The sequence below is a fragment of the Haliotis rubra genome, unplaced genomic scaffold (genome assembly GCF_003918875.1).
Source record: "Haliotis rubra isolate DU_JTF1 unplaced genomic scaffold, ASM391887v1 Scf64, whole genome shotgun sequence".
Lineage (NCBI taxonomy): Eukaryota > Metazoa > Mollusca > Gastropoda > Lepetellida > Haliotidae > Haliotis > Haliotis rubra.
In genome coordinates, this window is record NW_025767346.1 from 2,154,491 (window position 1) to 2,180,796 (window position 26,306).

General features: G+C 38.3%; 2 long non-coding RNA genes across 2 annotated transcripts in view; one reads left to right on the forward strand and one right to left on the reverse strand.

The window, feature by feature from the left end:
- Window positions 1–26,306, reverse strand: part of LOC124256805 — a 219,190-nt gene that overhangs the window by 122,502 nt on the left and 70,382 nt on the right. The gene's annotated exons all lie outside the window — the stretch shown is intronic.
- Window positions 1–26,306, forward strand: part of LOC124256803 — a 174,469-nt gene that overhangs the window by 93,969 nt on the left and 54,194 nt on the right. Inside the window, exon 2 of the long non-coding RNA XR_006893107.1 lies at window positions 26,155–26,211. This is a non-coding gene — a long non-coding RNA (uncharacterized LOC124256803). The remainder of the gene's footprint in view (window positions 1–26,154; window positions 26,212–26,306) is intronic.

Sequence of the window (26,306 nt, forward strand, 5' to 3'; positions counted from 1 at the left end):
CACTCACCAACCTAGCCTCCCGTCCACCAAGTAACTCACCCACTCACTCACCCATCCACTCACTCACACACTCTGTCACCTATCCATCCACTCACTCACTTACCCACCCACTCACTCGCTCACTTACTTACTCACCCATCCATCCACTCACTCACTCACCCATCCACTCACTCACTCACCCATCCACTCACTCACTCACCAACCCAGCCTCCCGTCCAACTCACTCACCCACTCATTCACCCATCCACTCACTCACTCACTTACCCATCCACTCACTCACTCCAACACTCACTCAGAGTATGTAACCAAAGCATAGTCCTCTCTCACCCATGAGGGGGCGGTGGGGTAGCCCAGTGGTTAAAGCGTTGGCTCCTCACGCCGAAGATCCCGGGTTCGGTTCGTACACACAGGCCATGACGCAGCGGATAGATCGTTTGGACACAATACCCACAATGAAACCTAATACTAATCTGTTCCAAGAACACTTGCCTCCATAATTCAACTTTCGATTTGCTATCAACAAAGGTTAGAGGTCAGCTTGACCATTATATCTGAGGTACATTTGATATGGCTGTTCCAGGGGAACAACTAGTAGACCGACGGCGGCGTAAATAAATACATCTGTGATACTTCCCTGAAACTTGTAATCATGCGAAAGGATTAATACCTCCGCTAAGCTATTGATGTAACTGAAAGTTAAGATTTGTACAGGAGAAATTCTAAGATTTGATGTGATTCATGTAAATTAAAAACTTCAAAACTTTTAACTTAACAATCACAATTTTCTGCGACACAGTTTCTATTTGGCGTAAAAGGTAAAATAAGGATGAAAATGTTATGTACGGATCACTGGAAATCAGTGATGAAATCATGTCCTCGCGAAAGGGAGCCCATGACGTAGTATATCAGTAGCAGCTGCTACTTACACAGGTTTAGGCGCGGCGGGGTAGCCCAGTGGTTAAAGCCGAAGATCCGGGTTCGATTCCCCACATGGGTACAATGTGTGAAGCCCATTTCTGGTGTCCCCCGCCGTGATAATGCTGTAATATTGCTAAAAGTGGCGTAAAACCATAATCACTCATTCACTTAATATGGAGTTAAATATTAAATTTATCCACAGTCACAGTCACAGAATCAGTCACTATTAGCAGAATACATATTCAAGGCCTCAGCTGTGAGACAGAAGTCCCTCAATACCTGATGCAAGCGAGACAACATAATCATATTCCGCATAACATCTTGTCTACCTACAACTATGGTTTAATTGTTTGACTTGTAACCATTACAAATTATTGTGCTCATCCATCACTATATACATATACAATTTGCTATGACTTGATATGCTCTTTCTCAGAATTTTGTACCAAACTGCAAGGGAGTTAGCCCTATCAACTTTTGCATTATCATATTGTCAACCTATAATTATTATTCTTCAATTGTACAATGTATCTGCTTGTATAATTATGCCATTCACGCTCTTATGTAAGAGCCACCAAAACAAAATGTTATGTATTGTTTGTACTCTGGGCCTATGGCCCCTATTACCGAAATAAATTGAACTTGAACTTGAAATATTAAATCAGTTATCATAATGGTCTAAATGTGCTTTAGGTATTTATCACGTAATTATCACGTTTGTCTATAACTGCTATTTAGTCTTCAGATGCTTTGTCTGTTAGCAATCAAAATCAGAGGGTATTTTTTGTGTTATTTGGGCTTGAATTGCTAGTCCTTGTTCAGACCCGGTCGGTAGTTTTATGACTTCAATAATACATTTGTCTAACTGAATAATTACCATTCTGGAAAGTACATATTCCGGTTGCAAAGATATATAGACAGATACTTATGATACCACTTGTTGGCAAGTCCCCGTTTCTGACCTTGACCTTGACCTTAGTATTATCAGATCCGGCATGGCCTTGAATAGACGAAGTATTGTTATCAACCTTGAGCAGCCTGTATCAAATTAAGAAACGGGAAATATGCAGTGTTCATAAAGGACAGATAACATCCATACCTCGTGCTACTTTGTGGTATCTGCCGTGTCATGGTATCGACATGCACGGACTCAGTGATCGTGTGCTCTTGGAAAATATGTACAGTTTCATTCATTTTCGGGGTTGGTTTCCTCATGGTGTCGCTTCTGGAGTGAGTGAGCGAGTTTAGTTTTACGCCGCACTCAGCAATATTCCAGCTATATGGCGGCGGTCTGTAAATAATCGAGTCTGGACCAGACAATCCAGTGATCAACAGCATTAGCATCGATCTGCGCAATTGGGAACCAATGACATGTGTCAACCAAGCCAGAGAGCCTGACCACTCGAGCTTGTTAGTCGCCTCATAGGACAAGCATAGTCGCCTTTTGTGGCAAGCATGGGTTGCTGGAGACCTATTCTACCCCGGATCTTTTTTTTCACATACAGGTGCATGTACATAGGTATTTTAGTCTTTTACCAAAGACGGACTCCAAAACACACACAGATACACAATGAATATTTCATGCTAGATGTGGCTGTAAACACACAGTTACATTCATTGACACAGAAACATATATACACTCAAACGCACGCCAGTACGCGTGGCCGAAGGCACACATAGACACGCAAAGGTATGCACACGCACACGCACATGCACTCATACTCACACACACAATCATCCAAACACACACAAAAACAACTAAACCAAACGCAGGCACACGCACGCGCGGATGGGTATAGCTCTTTTTATCTTGTATCACAGACACACACACACAGACACACACAGACACACAGAGAGACATACACACACACACGTTATATCTTTCTATCAGAATTATATGTTTTCAGAGATTAAGCATTTGAGTTGGAGTAGGCCGCCAGTAGTCTTTTTATATGAATCACAGGTAACCGAAGCAACCAGCAGATGGATCAAACTTTGATCCTTTTTCTGATGCTAAAGGTTTCACTGCTTTACCTGTTGATTTATCTCTGGTTGATACTTGCGAGCCCAAATTGTCACAAAGTGCTCAACAAATCAGAGGAGCTGCTTCAAAACATCGTACGTTCTCACCAAAGATGATGAGTGAGTGAGTTGGGTTTTACGCCGCTTTCCAGCAATATCACGGCGGGGACACCAGAAATGGGCTTCACACAATGTACCCATGTGGGGAATCGAACCGGAGTCTTCGGCGTGACGAGCGAACTCGTTAACCAGTAGGCTAGCCCACCGCCCCTCCAAAGATGATGAACCTGCAGATGGAAACTTTGGATCCAACCCAGAGCACTGCAACCGAGTTCATCCTTCAGAATGTTCTCAACTCTGTCAAGACAGCATTGGCTACTTGACGTGTGGGGAGTGTTCGATCATCCATAATCATATCACGTCTCTTATCAACATTTTCCTTGATGGTAGCATTTGTAAACATTCCTGATCTTGGAACATCGTGGAGCTTTCTTCCCCCCTGGAGCTCCCCTGCCCAATTATTAACAATGGCAAATCAAGGGCATCGTCTCCACAAGTTGAAACTGGATGGCTGTTGGGTTAGCCTTCTAGTTTGAGACACTTCATGACAGCGCTGCAGTTCTGTTTTATCAATATACAATACCTAGTCATTGTGGCACCTGAAGACATATTCTGAGTGGTGGTTTATTCGGTTCAAATTCAGTATGGGAACTTTGTAATTAATACAAGAAAACAGTTCAATGTGCAGAATAGATCCTTCGATGCTAGGTTAGGAAGGTTTCGTCCAATCCAAGCCGGTGGAGTACAATGAGAGGCATATCGGAAGACAAATTTCTACTTTTTAAAGCATTGATTGATATAGAGTTTGTGAATATGTAGATCTTAATATAAATCCTAGTGCGTGTTGTACACGCGTGAGTGAGTGAGTTAAAATTTATCGTCACAACAACATTTCAGTCCTATCGTAACGAGAGAACATTATCAAAATGTCATTATCAATAAGTCAATAAGAGATACATCTAAACCGTATAAAGTCCTGTCGTCAAAGGACAGTATCACAACTAACAACTATCACATTTTATTTGAGTAGAAGCGACAAAACCCTTTCCATAATCATAAGAAATCTCTGCCAAAAGCAGAGTCGATTGTACAATTGTGACTATATCATGAGCAGATATTTGTTTCAGCAGTATTACAGCTGTATAACATTGTTTGTAAACAAGTCGAGTCTGAACCAGACATTCTAGTGATTGTCACCATGCGATACGATGACAGCATGTGTTTATGAATCACTATGAAACATATGCAGAGTCTAGTCAATTGTTCACCTGAAATTCGGGAAATTATGGTATAAGTCAAAATAGGGAATTGCATCGGACTAGTTTGGGCGCATATAAAATAGTAAACCGTTATTAACAACACAATATATAAAAACGGGCTCTAGATCGCCAGCAACAAAAGGAAGATCTGCATGAACCCAAGCTGGATTTACACCATCCTTTCAGTCACTGGCGATTGTAGTCAAATTTAACCATAATTTAAAATCACAAAAATACTACGTATAAAAAATTTGGTAAGTTCAAATTTACTGTGAATAGCCAGGGACGTACACACTCTCTCAGGAGGACAATAAATATTTTTACAATACTTCAACCCCTTTCAGGGTACATCCACTGGCAATTTCGGTTGCTAGTTTAAACTTCCAATCATAAAAATACATATATCTACTATTCATATCAATAAAAATAATTCTATTAGATCTATTTCTTTTAAAAGATCAATAATAAAATGATAATTAACACTTGTGTGCAGCATGCAGAATCTAGACTGTAAATCCAAGTCTCTGGATGAAAGAATATTTGTATCAAGGTGTATGGGTAAACAGGTGTAGTTTCGGAGAGGAGATAGTATTTGCATCAAGGTGTATGGGTGAAAAGGTATAGGTTCGGAGATGAGATAATATTTGTATCGAGGTGTATGAGCAAACGTGTGTAGATACGAAAATGAAAGACTATTTGTATCGAGGTGTGTGGGTCAACGGTGTAGGTTCGGAGATGAAAGAATATTTGCATCGAGAGTATTGGTAAACTGGTATAGATATGGAGATGAAAGAACATTTGTATCGAAGTTTGTGGGTAAACAGGTGCAGATACGGATACGAAAGAATATTTGTATCGAGGTTTGTGGGTAAACGGGTTAAGGTTCATAGATGAGTTAATATTTGTATCGAGGTGTATGGATAAACAAGTGTAGTTTCGGAGATGAGATAATATTTGCATCGAGGTGTATGGGTAAAAAGGTGTAGGTACGGAAATGAGTTAATATTTGTATCGAGGTGTATGGATAAACAGGTGTAGTTTCGGAGATGAGATAATATTTGCATCCAGGTGTATGGGTAAAAAGGTGTAGGTACGAAAATGAAAGAATATTTGTATCGAGGTGTGTGGGTAAACGGGTTAAGGTTCATAGATGAGTTAATATTTGTATCGAGGTGTATGGATAAACAGGTGTAATTTCGGAGATGAGATAATATTTGCATCCAGGTGTATGGGTAAAAAGGTGTAGGTACGGAAATGAAATAATATTTGTATTGAGGTGTGTGGGTAAACGGGTTTAGGTATGGAGATGAGATAATATTTGAATCGAGGTGTATGGATAACCAGGTGTAGGTACGGAAATGAAAGAATATTTGTATCGAGGTGTGTGGGTAAATATGTGTACGTACGGAAATGAAAGAATATTTATATCGAGGTGTTGTATAAAAAGGTGTAGCTTCTGGGAAAATATTGTATCCACGTGAGCCTATATATCTGTTTGAAATTTGAACTCACGAGACAATATCCTGGCCACCAGTGTTGGTCAGGTATCTGTAAAAGCTAACTGCTGTACAGCGTCTCAATAAACGGCTGTGTCAGTGGTTGGGCTGAAACGATGCATCGAACTATCAATGGATTTGCAATTGTTGAGTCTCTGATAGCAATTAGTCGATGGTAGAAACGAAAAACTATCGATGGTATGTATGACTATCGGTGGTTTAGTAACTGACTTGATAAATGCGCAGCGCAAAATACAGGAAGAACCAGATTCGTTCGCGTTGATTTAAAGTTATCCGTCCCTTTTACCTCTTAAACAAACATGGCGGCAAAAAGCATGTGACTCGGAGTTTTAAATTGTGAATAACAGAGCTGGATCTGGGGTTCAAGTTTCTTGTAAGTTATTAAAAGAGACTTGACACTACTTCAGCTTGTTATTATTTCATGTAAACAATACATTCATTTGGGAAATGACTTCAAATGAGACTGTTCAAGGAAAGAAAAAAACATTGCAACAGTATTGCAATAGTTGGTCGCAATAGACTATCGCTATCCCAAGATTTCATTTTCAGTTTATTTGAGTTTAAACCTCCACTTCTAGATACTCCAATTTCATGGATGGGGACGGGTTGGTAATAAATACTTCATCAGATAACTTTATGTATCATACATTATCCATTGTTTGTTGTTTAACGCAATATTCCAGCTATATGGCAGCAGTCAGTAAATAATTGAGTCCGGACCTGATAATCCAGTGATCAATATCATGAGCATCGATCTTCGCAATTGGGATACAATGACTTGTGTTAACTAAGTCAGCGAGCCTGACCACCCAATCCCGTTAGTCGCATATTACGACAAGCATAGGTTGCTGAAAACCAATTCTTTACTGGGAGCAATTGCTATGTCCAGAGTTATTTTATTGCATGAAACGTCCAGTTGCACATATTTTGTAATATTCTTTAAACTGAATATATTTTTAACTGTTTGTACTTGTAAATCTGAGTTTTACAGAACATCTAATAGATTCCATTCGTAAATGACGAACTCTGACATTTCTGTCAATTCCGAACACAACGGTTCCTTCCTTGCATTTAACTCAAAGGTTACAAAGCATCACCTTTTGCCCGTAAAGATTCACACATAGATATATAAGTACAAAAGATATCTTTAGTTTGAACGTGTCTCGCTTTTTATCGATTAACTAATTTCGGAGCTGTCAGATCTGGCGTTACAATTATGTGACGTGAGGTAAATTGATCAGGACCAATATACTATATAAAACTGACTGACTGAGTTTGGTTTTTACGCAGCTTTTAGCAATATTCCAGCAACATCACGGCGGGGGACACCAGAAATGGGCTTCACACACTGTACCCATGTGGGGATTCGAACCCGGGTCTTCGGCGTGACGTGCGAACGCTTTGACCACTAGACTACTCCACCGCCCCTACTATATAAAAGACTCACAGAGGTCATTAAAATGGACTAAGTGCACGAATATGTATTTTATCTTTAATCAGTCTTCACATAGTGACCTTTGGCCGCTTTCATCATCATGGCGGCCTGACGTCTGCTGTACTTGATATCACTTAAGGTGGCATCTTAGAGTTATAGTTGGTCATATCATCAAAGTTGGCATCTTACAGTTACATTTGGCGATATCTTTGAAGGTGGCATCTGAGAGTTACAGTTGATGCTATCATTAAAGGTGGCGTCTCAGAGATACAGTTGCTGATATCATCAAAGGTGGTGTCTCACAGATACAGTTGATGATATCATCAAATGTGGTGTCTCACAGATACAGTTGATGATATCATTAAAGGTGGCGTCTTACAGTTACAGTTGATGACATCATCAAAGGTGGCGTCTCACTGATACAGTTGATGATATCATTAAAGGTGGCGACTGATAGATACAGTTGATGGTGTCTTTAAAGGTGGCGTCTTACGGTTATAGTTGATGATATCAATATAGGTGGCGTTCACTGCTACTGTTGATGATATCAATATAGGTGGCCTTCACTGCTACTGTTGATGATATCTATATAGGTGGCCTTCGCTGTTACTGTTGATGATATCTATATAGGTGGCCTTCACTGTTACTGTTCACTGTTACTGTTGATGATAACAACATGGGTGGCCTTCGCTGTTACTGTTGATTATATCTATATAGGTGGCCTTCACTGCTACTGTTGATGATATCTATATAGGTGGCCTTCACTGCTACTGTTGATTATATCTATATAGGTGGCCTTCACTGCTACTGTTGATGATATCAATATAGGTGGCCTTCACTGCTACTGTTGATGATATCAATATAGGTGGCCTTTACTGTTACTGTTGATGATATCAATATAGGTGGCCTTCACTGTTACTGTTGATGATATCAATATAGGTGGCCTTCACTGTTACTGTTGATGATATCAATATAGGTGGCCTTCACTGTTACTGTTGATGATATCAATATAGGTGGCCTTCACTGTTACTGTTGATGATATCAATATAGGTGGCCTTTACTGTTACTGTTGATGATATCAATATAGGTGGCCTTCGCTGTTACTGTTGATGATATCATATGTTACTGTTGATGATATCTATATAGGTGGCCTTCGCTGTTACTGTTGATGATATCTATATAGGTGGCCTTCACTGTTACTGTTGATGATATCAATATAGGTGGCCTTCACTGTTACTGTTGATGATATCAATATAGGTGGCCTTCACTGTTACAGTTGATGATATCAATATATGTGGCCTCTTACATTAAAGTTAATGATATCAATATATACAGGTGGCCTTCGCTGTAACTGTTGATGATATCAATATAGGTGGCCTCCACTGTTACAGTTGATGATATCAATATATGTGGCCTCTTACATTAAAGTTGATGATATCAATATTGGTGGCCTATACTGTTACTGTTGATGATATCTATATAGGTGGCCTCTTACATTAAAGTTGATAATATCAATATAGGTGCCCTTCACTGTTACAATTGATGATATCAATATAGGTGGCCTTCACTGTTACAGTTGATGATATCAATATATGTGGCCTCTTACATGTTAATTACTATTAATGTTATATGATAATATGGGTGGCCTTCACTGTTACTGTTGATGATATCAATATAGGTGGCCTCTTACATTAAAGTCGATGATATCAATACAGGTGGCCTTCACTGTTACTGTTGATGATATGAATATAGGTGGCCTCTTACATTAAAGTTGATGATATCAATACAGGGGGTCTTCACTGTTACTGTTCATGATATCAATATAGGATGCCCTCTTACATTGAAAGGAATCCCAGTGAGATGGGAGATACTGAAACTGAAGAAATCTAGACTTCCTTCATTTAGGGCTTTAGCATTGCAGGGAGGGCTTGGCAATAGGAAAATAGGGAAAACAATGTGGTTCAGGGCCTGTTAGACAGTCTAGCTGATCTCCTGTGAAATAGGATGGCACTGTGCATTGTAATGACGTATTGTCTTCTTTAGCCAACCATAAATCGTCATCATGTGATCATGATTTGTACATCCGTCTATATCGGCATGTTAAAAGTGAGTGAGTTTGGTTTTACGCTGCACGCAGCAATATCCCAGCTATATGGCGGCGGTCTGTAAATAATCGAGTCTGGACCAGACAATCAAGTGATCAACAGCATAAGCATCAATGTACGCAATTGGGATACGGTGAAGTGTCAACCAAGTCAGCGAGCCTGACCACCCGATTCCGTTAGTCGCCTCTTACGACAAGCATGGGTTACTGAAGATCAATTCTAACCCGGACCTTCACGGGTATCCATGTTGAACTCATCTCTTAAAAGTGATATATACATCTGCCAGTAAAAGACAGAAGTGCATATGAATTTGTTTGTTTTAAAATTATACACGATATTAAGGTTTAAATGACAAACGAATATACCCCAAACTTATTTGGGATGATATATCCCCAGGTTTAAACATTGTCCTAAGTTGACATATAGTGGACTGGTGAAATATTCAATCACTACAACTATGGATAATGAATACAAGCATGGAGAAAAGTTACAACTATGGTGAATAATACAACCATGCTAAATATGGTAAATACCACAACCATGGTGAATGGTAACTTTCTCGGGGAATACACTGAGCGTGGTGAATAGCTGTAATCGTGGAGATACTACAATCGTGATGAATAGTTTCAACCATTGTGAATTTTTACACCCATTGTGAATACTACAAACATCATGAGTAGTCACAACTGAGGCGAATAGTTACACTATTTGCAACAGTAGTGAATCTTTGCAACAATGGTGAATAGTTACAACGTGGTGAGTAGTCACAACTGAGGCGAATAGTTACACTATTTGCAACAGTAGTGAATCTTTGCAACAATGGTGAATAGTTACAACGTGGTGAGTAGTCACAACTGAGGCGAATAGTTACACTATTTGCAACAGTAGTGAATCTTTGCAACAATGGTGAATAGTTACAACGTGGTGAGTAGTCACAACTGAGGCGAATAGTTACACTATTTGCAACAGTAGTGAATCTTTGCAACAATGGTGAATAGTCACAACGTGGTGAGTTACAACGATGGTAAATACTACAACCACGCTGATAGTTATAATCATGGCTAATAGTTACACAAAAGGTGTATAGTTACAACCATTGTTAATATTGCCACGGTGAATTCTTACAACATCGGTGAATAGGAACAACCACTGTGAAGAGTTACAACCATTGTAAATACTACCATGTTGAAGATTTGCAACAATGATGAATAGTTTCAACCATGGTGAATAGATATAACTATGGTGAATATTGACAACCATGGTGAATAGTCACAGCGATGATGAATAGTCATAACCATAATGAATAGTTATACCCATGGTAATTAGTTACAACCATAATGACTAGCTACAACCATGTGAATAGTTATACCAATGGTGATTAGTTACAACCATGATGGATAGTTATATCCATGGTGAATAGTTATATCCATGGTGAATATCTATACTATGGTGAATAGTTAGATCATGGTGAATAGTTCTACTATGTGAATAGTTACAACCGTGATGGATAGTTATATCATGGTGAATAGTTACAACATGGTGAATAGCTCTACTATGGTGAATAGTTATATCATGGTGAATAGCTCTACTATGGTGAATAGTTACAACCATGGTGAATAGTTATATCATGGTGAATAGTTCTACTATGGTGAATAGTTACAACCATGATGGATAGTTATATCATGGTGAATAGTTACAACCATGGTGAATAGCTCTACTATGGTGAATAGTTATATCATGGTGAATAGCTCTACTATGGTGAATAGTTACAACCATGATGAATAGTCACAACCGTAATGAATAGTTATGGTGAATAGTTATATCATGGTGAATAGGTCTACTATGGGGAACAATTACATCCATGATGAATAGTCATAACCATAATGAATAGTTATACCCACTTATATCCATGGTGAATAGTTATATCATGGTGAATAGCTCTACTATGGTGAATAGTTACAACCATGATGAATAGTCACAACCATAATGAATAGTTATGGTGAATAGTTATATCATGGTGAATAGGTCTACTATGGTGAACAATTACATCCATGATGAATAGTCACAACCATAATGAATAGTTATACCCACTTATATCCATGGTGAATAGTTATATCATGGTGAATAGCTCTACTATGGTGAATTGTTACAACCATGATGGATAGTTATATCATGGTGAATAGTTACAACATGGTGAATAACTCTACTATGGTGAATAGTTATATCAAGGTGAATAGCTCTATTATGGTGAATAGTTACAACCACGATGGATAGTTATATCCATGGTGAATAGTTATATCATGGTGAATAGCTCTACTATGGTGAATAGTTACAACCATGATGGATAGTTATATCATGGTGAATAGTTACAACCATGGTGAATAGCTCTACTATGGTGAATAGTTATATCATGGTGAATAGCTCTACTATGGTGAATAGTTACAACCATGATGAATAGTCACAACCATAATGAATAGTTATGGTGAATAGTTATATCATGATGAATAGGTCTACTATGGTGAACAATTACATCCATGATGAATAGTCACAACCATAATGAATAGTTATACCCACTTATATCCATGGTGAATAGTTATATCATGGTGAATAGCTCTACTATGGTGAATAGTTACAACCATGATGGATAGTTATATCATGGTGAATAGTTACAACCATGGTGAATAACTCTACTATGGTGAATAGTTATATCATGGTGAATAGCTCTACTATGGTGAATAGTTACAACCACGATGGATAGTTATATCATGGTGAATAGTTACAACATGGTGAATAGCTCTACTATGGTGAATAGTTATATCAAGGTGAATTGCTCTACTATGGTGAATAGTTACAACCATGATGGATAGTTATATCATGGTGAATAGCTCTACTATGGTGAATAGTTACAACCATGATGGATAGTTATATCCATGGTGAATAGTTATACTATGGTGAATAGTTACAACCACTATGGTGAATAGTTATATCATGGTGAATAGCTCTACCATGGTGAATAGGTATGACCATGGTAAATAGTTGTAATCATGGTGAACAGTTATAACCATTTGAATAGTGACAACCATAATGAATGGTTATACCCATGGTGAATAGTTACAATCTTGGTGAATAGTCACAACCATGATAAATACTATAAACATCCGTGGCAAGTTATAACGTAACATGTTTAAGTTTACAGTTAAAGTAGAAACAATGGAATGAATATTTCAAGAACAAAACTACAAGCACTATTGGAGTCCATGGTACCAGAGTTGTAGTACACGAATGTAGGGAACCAGTGACCCAAAACGCATGAACTGTTGAACATATAATCGAGACTGGTTTGTGTCTGCCGTTGAGGTCTTACATCTACCGAATCTATGAAACAAATCTACAATGACTAATCAATCAGAAAATTATTTCTGGTTTCAATCCAAAAGCATTTGAAAGAACCAAGAATGGTTTGGGGGAATATCTCTTGTCGTATGAACAACATTCGTGGGAACAAAACCATTAATGTGTAATGACTGGCTTGAATCAATTCTCCTTGTACAAGTCTATATTGCCAGGATATCGGTCAACTCAGATATGATACAATCACATTCAAAGGGGAAATGAACAGGTATGTGTTGTGTGCTTAAAATACCAACAGTGAGCTGATTAAAACATTTTTGTTTGTTTTTAAATACAAGGCTTACTGCAAAACAGGATATCAGATATTTGAATCTCGATTATCCACATGCCCGAATACTTGACGAACTGAATTCAGACAGTGTATGTATCCATATCTTTTTTTTGTTTCATACAAAGTGTATCCAAGTGAAGTGAATTAAAAAAATAAATAAATAAAATAAAATGTATCCATATCTTAGTTTAGCAAAACACAAATGGGAAGCATGCGTGTGTGTGTGTGTGTGTGTGTGTGTGTGTGTGTGCGTGTGTGTGCGTGCGCGCGTGTGTGGTTACCTTTATCGATAACGTTTAAAATTTATTTTTAAGTATGTGCAACACAACCACATATTTCACAGACCACGGAGTATGATGTGTTTTTTTATCCTTAGCATTTGATGTAAACATTTACTTCCAATGAAAGCAATCGGATTGGTAAACAAGCATAAGCTTATATGATGAATACCGCTCCGGGATACAATGGAAGGGAGAGTATACATGTCAGGATGAATGTACAATGTGAATGATTTATAAATGTTGCAAACACGAGAAATAATGCCAATAATTGTTGAAAAGTATATGTCATATAAAGAAATTATTTTGGATCAAATCCTTAGCATGTTTGAAAACATACCCAAAACTGACCTCTATAATTTTATGAATTCTTTGCTTCATGTCCGCTGTACTATTTGGTTTATTTTTATTCCTGAAAGAATCTGGTTTGGTAAACAAGCAAATCTTTGCTTTTGTGAATACCTCACCAGTACAAATATAACACAAACAGAACACACAAGAACTAGACAAAAGATAGAATGAAATAGACAAAATGAAAATCTAAAAAAGGAACATCCTATGTGCATTGAGAATTGTAATTAACAACGCGCTCGCAGTTGCGTTTCATTTCTTTTTGTTAAGATACTTTTTTGTTATTTATTATTTCGTTTAGACCGTTTTATCGAAACGTTTAGTCTTGCAAATAAATTGGTGGAGAGACTCTATAATCTTCTGATTTTCTTTGTTGGTAGTTGGCGGTGTTCCGTATGACACAGTTTGGAGGCTGTGACCACTTATATAAAAGTATGCCTTATTTTCTGTATTATTTCGACTATAGCAAAACGTATTTGTGATAGTACTGTAACAACGAAAATGTGATGATACCATGTGTTCGCGCTTCAAACATCATTCTCGACACCCATGCGTCAACTCAGGACATACAATCCTCTACAGGAACCAAACCAAAACATGCGTTCCAGCTTAACTTATGCAGGGAACAGAGAACACAAACATTGTCTGGTAGAATGTAAATTTTAATTTTTAGATTTATGGTGAATTTAGACATCAATTTTAACAAAGACATTCAGGCTCTTTTGTCATTTACACACTGGTACAGGTTTACCAAAAGAAAGAAAATCTGAGAAAAATGCTTCCTAAAATTGATGATTCTTTATTTAATAACATGCCTGATGTCATTTTGTCATATTTTATACTTGTGATTGTCTTTAAGCATATATAATGCACCAGGTAATTATAGACGTATTCAAATGAAACAGATAATGCTCGAATAACTACAATTTCTGTCATTACTTTCTGAAACAGATCGGGAAAATATCCGGGAGCACAATTCTATTGTGACTCATAATTACTGTCATAAAAATATAGTGTTTCCTTGTGGTGAATTTAAGACTATATCACCACAGCTTATCCTGTATTGCATAGACGTATCAACACGGTTCCGGGTCGTTTCACCCTAAATAGTTTCACTCGGGTCGTTTCACCTGAGTTGTTTCATCCCATTTCCAAACTAGGTAAATTCATCCCATATTAGGGGTTGTTTCACCCCTAATCAAGAGTTGATTCACCCAACTAATTGAGTATACATGGAGAATGGCATTAATGCTAAAATCTGTTAATCCTAATTATGCAATGTTTTTACAACAATCAGTTAAGTGCTACTGTGTCTGTGTTGAGATGGCATATAGGACTTAAGTTTATATCTCATCTGATCTCACTTTACCTCATGACGCTTAAAACATGTAAATATGTCAACATTGAGTTAGACATTACACTTGCATTTCTGCCATGGCGACTGCATGTTTGGAGATGTGCCTGAGCTGCCTCTGTCTGTCTGTCTGCATGTCAGTACACAGTGCTCTTATATACTTAATACCCATTGATAAATAATGTTTAATTGATACCTTTTAAATATCCAACGAGTAAATTTAATTTGTAAATTGTTATTATTCAATAAACTGACTATTTACTTGTCAGTAGTGCTTGTGTAGGACTTCACCCGATCTAATACAGTCAGTATGAACTGGTACAATTATTCAAACAACCTGAATTGAAACAATTTTATAGTTGATAATAATAATAATCATTTGCTGGGGTGAAGCAACCTGTAAATGGGGTGAAACTGTATGGGGGTGAAACAATCCGAGTGAAACAGCCTGGGGTGAACGTGTTTGGGGGTGAAATAACCCGTTACCCTCCAAACATAGCGTGGTCAATATAAGGACACATTCATATCAAATCCAATATACCCTGGTCCATACAAGCGGTTATCAACAGTACCTTTGAGCATAACCCTGTCAATATGAGCACAAAGGAATACAGCTGGTAAACATACCCTGGGCAATATAAGGTACCCTACACACAGCTTCCCTGCACATTCTCAATTCTAACGCGAGACTTCCCAATATTCCTTTGTAAATACAAGGACAAATCAGTACAACTTGTCATTATAATGACACATCAACAGAATAGGTAAACATAACCTGGTAATATGATAATACATCAACAGATCACCTAACATCGTATCTCGATCTATGCTCATGCTGAGATTACTGGTTTGTGTGGTCCAGACTCGGTTATTCACTGACCTCCGCCATATAGCTGGAATATTGCTGAGTGCCACGTTGAACAACATACCAACCAACCAATCTAAACATAATCTCGTCATTTCAATCCAACATCTAAACATACACTGGTCAATATAGGGACAATTAAACACGAAGCCTAAACATAACCCTGTCAATATTGACACAGTAAATATTATTTAGAAACATACCCTGGTAAATATGGGACATTTCAACACAAAGATTAAACATAGCCCTGTCAATATATGGACACAGTAAATAACCCTTATTTATGGGCAAACAATACAAACCTGGTAAATATGGGACATTTCAACACAAAGCTTAAACATAACCCTTTCAATATATGGGCACAGTAAATAATATTTACAAACATACCCTGGTCAATATAGGGACATTTCAATACAAAGCTTAAACTTAACCCTGTTAATGCAAGGACACAGTAAATAATATTTAGAAACATACCCTGGTCAATATAGGGGCATTTCAACACAAAGCTTAAACATAACCCTGTCAATATATGGGCACAGTAAATAATATTTACAAACATACCCTGGTCAATATAGGGACATTTCAATACAAAGCTTAAACTTAACCCTGTCAATACATGGACACAGTAAATAATATTTACAAACATACCCTGGTCAATATAGGGACATTTCAACACAAAGCTTAAACATAACCCTGTCAATATATGGGCACAGTAAATAATATTTACCCCTGTCAATATGGGGACATTTCGGGCAAACCCTTAACTTAACCCTGTCAATACAGTACACAGTAAAATATACAATTTTATAGGGACATTTCAAACATACCCCTGGTCAATATAGGGACATTTCAATACAAAGCTTAAACTTAACCCTGTAAATGCAAGGACACAGTAAATACTATTTAGAAACACACCCTGGTCAATATAGGACATTTCAACACAAAGCTTAAACATAACCCTGTCAATATATGGGCACAGTAAATAATATTTACAAACATACCCTGGTCAATATAGGGACATTTCAATACAAAGCTTAAACGTAACCCTGTTAATGCAAGGACACAGTAAATAATATTTACAAACATACACTGGTCAATATAGGGGCATTTCAACACAACTCTCAAACGCACCCGGGTCATGCAAGGAGGTAAAGTGAGTGAATGAGTGAGTATGGTTTTACGCCGCTTTTAGCAATATTCTAGCAATTCACTAGAAGTGGGCTTTACACATTGTACCCATCTGGGGAATCGAACCCGGGTCATCGGCGTGACGAGCGAACGCTTTAACCACTAGGCTACCCCACCACCCCATGGAGTAAAGCGTCGCTCCAGCTTCTCCTTCTCCTACTGATCCTGCTGCAGCTACTAGTACTACTACTACTACTACTACTACTACTACTACTGCTGCTGCTACTACTACTACTACTACTACTGCTGCTACTACTAGTACTACTGAGGCTGCTGCTGCTACTACTACTTCTACTACTGCTACTACTACTATTACTACTGCGGCTGCTGCTACTACTATTACTACTACTACTGCTGCTGATACTGCTACAGCTACTAATACTCTTAGAATACACAGTTTATGTAAACATATAAAAAGAGATGTCATATTTGTTTGTCTTGTGGCATTACACAAAACTTTGGTCTACTACATGAAAAATCTTTAATAGTGCGAGTTAGTCAAATCCACATACTTAATACTTCAATTACATTTGTATGAGGCAATGTTCAAAATGCATTACTTTTCTTCTCATCTTTTATATCATCTCCGGTGTTGTTTATGCATTGTTTATGATACTGACCTGATGAAACTCTGAGTGAATTATTAATATTATTGATAACATGACCACAAAGCGTGACGGCCTCATATTACATTACCAATGTTCGTATCAGAAAAGTTAGTTTTTTAATGAATCACTCAATTTAGATAAATTACTGACAGGTGTGTATCCTATGATTATCACTACAGATTTTTTTCATTTTTATTACATTTCATTTTTTCTGTTTCTGATGTAAAAAAGGTTGCTACATATTTTATAGCTCAATGAAATTGCTTGATATTCAAATCGTACAAGATTATTACAGATGTGTAATAATAGCTGTAATGAATAAACAATTCGTCAATAAAATTTTATTTCTCTGATAAAGCCTCAAACAGTCAAATCTGGTCTGCATCAAACAGTCATCGACCATAAACGTATTGTCAGTTAACTTTTACCGGTCATTTTAATATAATACTCCCGAACATTCTGGTATATAAGACCATTATTAAGCTACTGCTGTGTCGATTGTCATTCATATGCCATCAGTACACCATAATAGACAGGTTTTTTTATTCTATGTTGCGTCTTTTATAGGCAACGCTACCAAGCCTTCCATTTTTTTACCTCAACTAAAAACGTTCACAGAAGGGAAGCACATTATTAACTTATTAAAAGGATTGCATTTCCTTTAATTTATTTAAATTCATCAATACAATAATTTTAGTAGTTGTAGAATTATACAACCAACAGAATTTGCCATTTGATTGGTCATCTTCATATCAATAATACACAATCATTAGCTTACTATATTTTATTTGTTGGAAGTTTAAACTAACTAAGATTTCGCAGTCCTTGGAATTAAATCTAAGAACACAATAAAAGATGAATACGTCAGTTGAAAACGATGGCATTTTCCCATAAGAAACCCCGACATTCTTTAAAAACAATATGCTCTTAAATCTTGTCTTTCTTTAATTGTTTTTTGGATCATATATATGCAACAGCCTCGTTTGTTTAAAATGTTTCGGTTGTCATACCTCCTTGTTGTATGCGGCATAGTTCATTCAGAAATTATCAGATTGTCACATTGTGCGGTTCAGCAAAATCCCCTTGCTCAGCAATTTTGTAACCATTGTAATTCATGCAAATTCAAGTCTTGCCATGACGTCACGTGCAGACTTCACACTGGGACTACTTTCCTTGACGACTCAAGGGTAAATGGGTCACTAGAAAAAGTAGGTCGTAATTAGAATAAAGGGAGGGGCTTACGATGCATTTTATGAAAAATCCTAATAATTTAAATCTCGCGAGCTCTCGATATATGGTTGCCTTACTCATGTTGAACGGGGGCGATGGTTCTAGTTTAAAGTCTCATGCGCGAAGTCAATTCGGATTTTTTTTTCATCTTTTCAAAGTTTTAAGATGAAAGGTTGACGAAAGTTTCCGAAACAGCGTATAACTACAATAAATCAGAACGTATTCGGCACACGCCAGCCCCGTGATATATACATCGATGTAGACATACACATATTGTCGCTTGCTGGGACACGGAGACGATAACAAGCACTATTTTCAGAGAAGGAGACATCGTGAATAAATGGAAGCATTTCCAGACATGTAAAAATCTTACTCCAGACGTGAACTATTTTAAGACTCACCTGCAGTGTGAAACATATCTACAAGCTTTAGTGGAGATGATGCACCGCCGAACTATATTCGTCTGGATCATCGCGGAGGAATATCCTTTTTCCAAGGTGGTGAAATATATCCAGCGATGCTGTGTTAAATATTCAAATTTTCGAAATGAGAAATATCTGGACGAATAAGAATGTATGCGTCACGAGTAGTGATTTATGATTTACTCACTTATAATTACATATCAAATATCAAATATGATAAGTTATATTATTAAATCAATTCTTATGTTTTAAGAATAGGATTTTGAAACGAAATTTGCTTTCAGTACTTTAGGGATCTGCAGAGATTTCTTTTGCAGCCTATGAGTTGAACTCAATGCTCCTTATTAATACTAACTACAGTTTGACCCGTGAAGATCCGGGATTAGAATTCTAACTAGTCTTCCGCTACCCATGCTTGTCGTAAGAGGCGAGTAACGGGTGGTCAGGCTCGCTGACTGAACACATGTCATCGTATTCCAATTGCTTAGATCGATGCTCATACTGTTGATCACTGGCTTATACGATCCAGACTCGTTTATGTACAGACAGCCGTCATATAGCTGGAATATTGCTGAGTGTGGCGTAAAAAACCAAAACCAAAACCAAACAAAAAGGAAAACCCCAATAACCTAAAAACCAAAAACAACAATCGAAGATTGATGTCGTATTTCCATTCCGCTACCAGCACATCCACAGCTGGCACTACGACTCTGAAGTGCATATTTGTAAATGATGAGTAATTGTTGGATGTGTAAGAAATATTTATCTTGCATTTCCAGATAAAATAAAGCAAACAAATATTACTATATATTCATCATCATAATTATCGTATAAATCGTCATAATTATCATCATGATATAAAGCAAGAATGAGCCCCGCCATCTTTAACACTCAGCATCAATGAGAGCTATCATTAATAATGAGAGCTATCATTAATAATAGTCAGCAACAGTGGATGCCACTAACGATGATACTCAGCAACAATGAGAGCTATCATGGATAATAGTCAGCAACAGTGGATGCCACTAACGATGATACAAAGCAACAATGAGAACCACAGTCAATGCATGTCAGCAACAACAAGATCCATTATCGATACTTGTCAGCAACAATGAGAGCCAGAGTCTATGCTAGTCAGCAACAAGAAGACCCATTATAGATGCTTGTCAGCAACAATGAGAGCTAGAGACAGTGCTAGTCAGCAACAACAAAATCTATTATATATGCTTGTCAGCAACAATGATAGCGACAGTCTGTGCTAGTCAATAAGAACCCCACCGTGACCACTATTGAGCAGCATGCACTACCACTGTCACCACTATTGAGCATCATGCACTACCACTGTCACCACTATTGAGCATCATGCACTACCACTGTCACCACTATTGAGCAAAATCCACTACCACTGTGACCACTATTGAGCAGCATGCACTACCACTGTCACCACTATTGAGCATCATGCACTACCACTGTCACCACTATTGAGCATCATGCACTACCACTGTCACCACTATTGAGCATCATGCACTACCACTGTCACCACTATTGAGCAACATGCACTACCACTGTCACCACAAGGGAGCTACATGCACTACCACTGTCACCACTATTGAGCAACATGCACTACCACTGTCACCACTATTGAGCATCATGCACTACCACTCTCACCACTATTGAGCAGCATGCACTACCACTGTCACCACTATTGAGCAGCATGCACTACCACTGTGACCACTATTGAGCAGCATGCACTACCACTGACACCACAAGGGAGCTACATGCACTACCACTCAGACCACTATTGAGCAACATGCACTACCACTGTCACCACTATTGAGCAGCATGCACTACCACTGTCACCACTATTGAGCAACATGCACTACCACTGTCACCACTATTGAGCATCATGCACTACCACTGACACCACAAGGGAGCTACATGTACTACCACTGTCACCACTATTGAGCATCATGCACTACCACTGTCACCACTATTGAGCATCATGCACTACCACTGACACCACAAGGGAGCTACATGCACTACCACTGTCACCACTATTGAGCAGCATGCACTACCACTGACACCACTATTGAGCAACATGCACTACCACTGTCACCACTATTGAGCTACATGCAGTACCACTGTCACCACTATTGAGCAGCATGCACTACCACTGACACCACAAGGGAGCTACATGCACTACCACTGTCACCACTATTGAGCAACATGCACTACCACTGTGACCACTATTGAGCAAAATGCACTACCGCTGTGAGCACTATTCAGCAAAATGCACTACCACTGTCACCACTATTGAGCAACATGCACTACCACTGTCACCATTATTGAGCAAAATGCACTACCACTGTCACCACTATTGAGCAGCATGCACTACCACTGACACCACAAGGGAGCTACATGCACTACCACTGTCACCACTATTGAGCAACATGCACTACCACTGTGACCACTATTGAGCAAAATGCACTACCACTGTCACCACTATTGAGCAACATGCACTACCACTGTGACCACTATTGAGCAAAATGCACTACCGCTGTGAGCACTATTCAGCAAAATGCACTACCACTGTCACCACTATTGAGCAGCATGCACTACCACTGTCACCACTATTGAGCAAAATGCACTACCACTGTCACCACTATTGAGCAGCATGCACTACCACTGTCACCACTATTGAGCAACATGCACTACCACTGACACCACTATTGAGCAGCATGCACTACCACTGTCACCACTATTGAGCAACATGCACTACCACTGTCACCACTATTGAGCAACATGCACTACCACTGTCACCACTATTGAGCAGCATGCACTACCACTGACACCACTATTGAGCAAAATGCACTACCACTGTCACCACTATTGAGCAACATGCACTACCACTGTCACCACTATTGAGCAAAATGCACTACCACTGTGAGCACTATTCAGCAAAATGCACTACCACTGTCACCACTATTGAGCATCATGCACTACCACAGACACAACAAGGGAGCTACATGCAGTACCACTGTCACCACTATTGAGCAGCATGTACTACCACTGTCACCACTATTGAGCATCATGCACTACCACAGACACCACAAGGGAGCTACATGCACTACCACTGTCACCACTATTGAGCAGCATGCACTACCACAGACACCACAAGGGAGCTACATGCACTACCACTGTCACCACTATTGAGCAGCATGCACTACCACTGTCACCACTATTCAACAAAATGCACTACCACTCAGAGCACTATTCAGCAAAATGCACTACCACTGTCACCACTATTGAGCAAAATGCACTACCACTGTCAGCACTATTCAGTACATGCACTACCACTGTCAGCACTATTGAGCAAAATGCACGTGTCGGTCGACTTGATTCTATAAACAGCTACAAAAACGCGACAAAAATGAAAACTATTCTTTAATTTTTAACCTTATTCAATATGTGCATCTTTTACGCCACTGTTCAAGAGGAAAGTGTTCCAATAACGGATTGTATGAACAATTACGAATCTAAGCACGACTGGAACTTATCCTTGACATTTACAACAACTACTGATATAATAGACATAAGCTCATGTTTTCTTAAATTTGTTTCAGTACCAATATATTTTTTCCACGATTATTGGTCTGATCATTGAAAATGTAAACATTTTTATTGTTGTTTAAGCACGATTGGAAGTTTTCCTTGACATTTCCAAGTGTATTGTCGCTTAAGACACACTTTCAAGTATTCTTACATGGTTTTGATGCCAATACCATTCTACTGGCAAACTAATGTAAAAACTTAATACATAACCAATCACACATTTTTTGACAAGTGGAACTTCTCCCCTAAATTTCCTTAAAATAAAACCACAGGCTCTCGTGTATGCTGTAAGTGGCGGATGCTACCCATAGAGCAGGGCATCCTCACAATAGACACCTGGTGACATCTCTCGTTTTCGGTGACCTATACCAATATTTATCCCTACTTTGGTTTTATATTGTATGGAATCTCTCTCGGCAGACATCGAGACTGATTATTCTCTAGCGATGACGTTTGCAGCGGCAACTGTCTTCGCTATTCCCATGACATGTGGTTCAACAAATGTGAGTCGCTATTCCCATGACATGTGGTTCAACAAATGTGACCAGATTGTACGTGGACAAAGCGTGGGATAGGATAATAGGATATGCTGTTCACGGCATTGGACATATGTCGGAAGTTCGTAGTCTTATATCAATAATTTCCTTCTGTATAATTCAATAAATGACTTGCCGTCCCGTGACGTGTCATTTAGTTTCCTCATTTTGGTATTTAATTCAGAAAGGATTTCAGGAACAGTCATTTTCTCGATCCTTTTAAATCATTTACGCCAATAAATGTTACTTTTGTGTCAGGTAAGAAGCTTTTGTGTGCATAGTGCATACACAAGCGGGATACTTTGGAGTTGGAGAGTTTGTGAGTTTTCAAAGATTTAAATACAAACGAACCCGGGTTTTTCTTTGTGGTTTCAGCTAGGGATAATCTAGATAATGCATGTAGATGAATGTAAGACATCAGTTACATCATATCTTTACATTCATTGCGGGGATACGATAAAAGTGATGATTTTGTGGATAAAGTCTAATTCTATTCCAACGGGTTTAAACTGGTCTAGTGGTTGTAGTATTTACTCGTTCCGCATGGAAGTTTGTTTTTGGTTTCCGAATTCATAAAGGCGTGAAATGGAATTCTGGTTTCCCCTCCGTTATGTGGTTGGGATATTGGTAATAGCGGAGTGAAATCTCACTCACTCACTCACTTACTCACTCACTCACAATATGTCCTTAGAATATAGATTCTTATTACCAACGTGGGCGAAAATATCGGGGTTCACATTTTTTATATGATGCCCTTGGGCAAAATATCACTTTGTCATGGTGACATGACGTCATGAACAATGCTATGACGTCACGTTTCTTCTGTGACGTTGCGTTCCACATACGGAGGGTAGCCAGCCTATGTTTGAAAGTAGATTTGGGTTTATTTTCCTCAATTTGTCGACATCGGTAGTAAACTGACAAATATATTCGTTCCCATATCATACTATGTTTAAAACACCCGTGTTTAAATATGTGTTTATCCCGTGTTCTCGGGACATACCAACATTTAGGCACTCGTGCAATAAACATAGTATGACACGGGCACTCATATAATACCCTCTACGTATTGCATTTCATGGGGATGAAGCTTCAAACGTGCACTTCACATATCTCAGTTATTGTTTTCTGTTTTGGTATTTGGCCTGTGTGGAATAAACTATGCCCGGATATTAAAAATCTTCTTCCTTCTTCATAAACTGAAAAGTTTTTGTAATTTAAAACCATGTGGACATGTCAATCAAAATACGTGGAATGTTTTACAAAAAGGCTGTCGCAATAATCCCTGCCTCCGTGATGGTGCTGAAGACACGTTAATTCTCTAAGTACGTATGTCGTCTCTATACAAAAGACATTTAGAATCAGTCAAAATCATCTGAGGAATGCATAATTTCCCAATGCTGTTCACGGAAACGTTCAAATAAATTTGAATACAATTTAAATAAACATACTAATATGATGAAATGTACTCATACGAAAAACGTGTTTTAAATCACTGGGCGGTGGGGTAGCCTAGTGGTTAAAGCTTAGCCACGACGAAGACCCGGGTTCGAATCCCCATGACGGGTACAATGTGTGAAGCCCATTTCTGGTGTCCCCCGCCGTGATGTTGCTGGAATATTGCTAAAAGCGGCGTAAAACAAAACTCAGTCAGTCAGTCAGTTTTAAATCACTTATATTTGCAGGGCTCCATGACGAGATTTCGATGACGTCATCAAACAAGAATTACGTCATACGTGTCAGTGAGAGAATTTGGAAATATCTGGAGATTAAACATGATTACTGAAATAGGACATGCAATGTTTAGAATATCGAAAACTAAAAGATAAACTAAACTAAACTAAACTAAACTAAACTTAGCAAGCAAGTAGGAACATCCGATCTCTATGCTCATGTTTCGACACATTGGCCTTTGTGTTGTGGTACATAGTGGGTGACTAGGTCTGGTTTAAACAGTATTCCTAATCCTAGGGAAAATAGTGTCCTTGATGGAGGGAATGACTGGAACCGGTTGTTATAGAAACTATGTTATCCAGCTTCACGTAGCAGAGACGGGTATGTTCACAAAATAGTTTTGCTTGCGTTATAGAGTGACCAGAATCAAACGCCATTGTGTGCAATTCTGGACACCAGAAATTGCTTTATTGTACCCATGTAGTGAATTCAAGCCCAGGTATTCACCGGACGCTTTACCGGTCGGTTACACCACCCCTACTTTCATACCAAGGGTCGTAACTGGAGTAATGAATTTACATCAGTCGGGTCCTTAGATTGACAACACACATATGTATGATCCTCAGGGAGTTGAGATTAATAGTACGATGGGCCGTTTGAGACTGACAACATCCAATGATCGAGGGAAAAACAAAGCGAATTTGAGCAGCTGAGCTGGATATTGGCGCTATACAAATATTAGCATAATGATAATAAATTTGTTTGCAAAAATAATGTGTGTGTCTATCTATCTATCTATCTGTCTGTCTGTCTGTCTGTCTGTCTGTCTGTCTGTCTGTCTGTCTGTCTGTCTATCTATCTATCTCTATATCTCTATATCTCTATATTCCCCGCAAATAACTGCATTTTTAACAAGAAAAAGTACCTTACTGTAACTGGAGTTTACCATTTTAGTGATACGAAATATTTCTTAAACAGTTATCCCATTACATATTTACAAATATGAGACAAATCTAACATGTCTGTACTTCATTTCAGAGCAGAAAACAACCCGGAATGAGCCATACAAGTACACAATAAACTGTTTTGAAAAAGGTAAGAGCGTTTTGAATTTTTTTTTAATTTAATATTTGAAAAATGGGTCAAAGACATCAATGGCAGAACTGTTCATACAAACTCAGAATACGTCG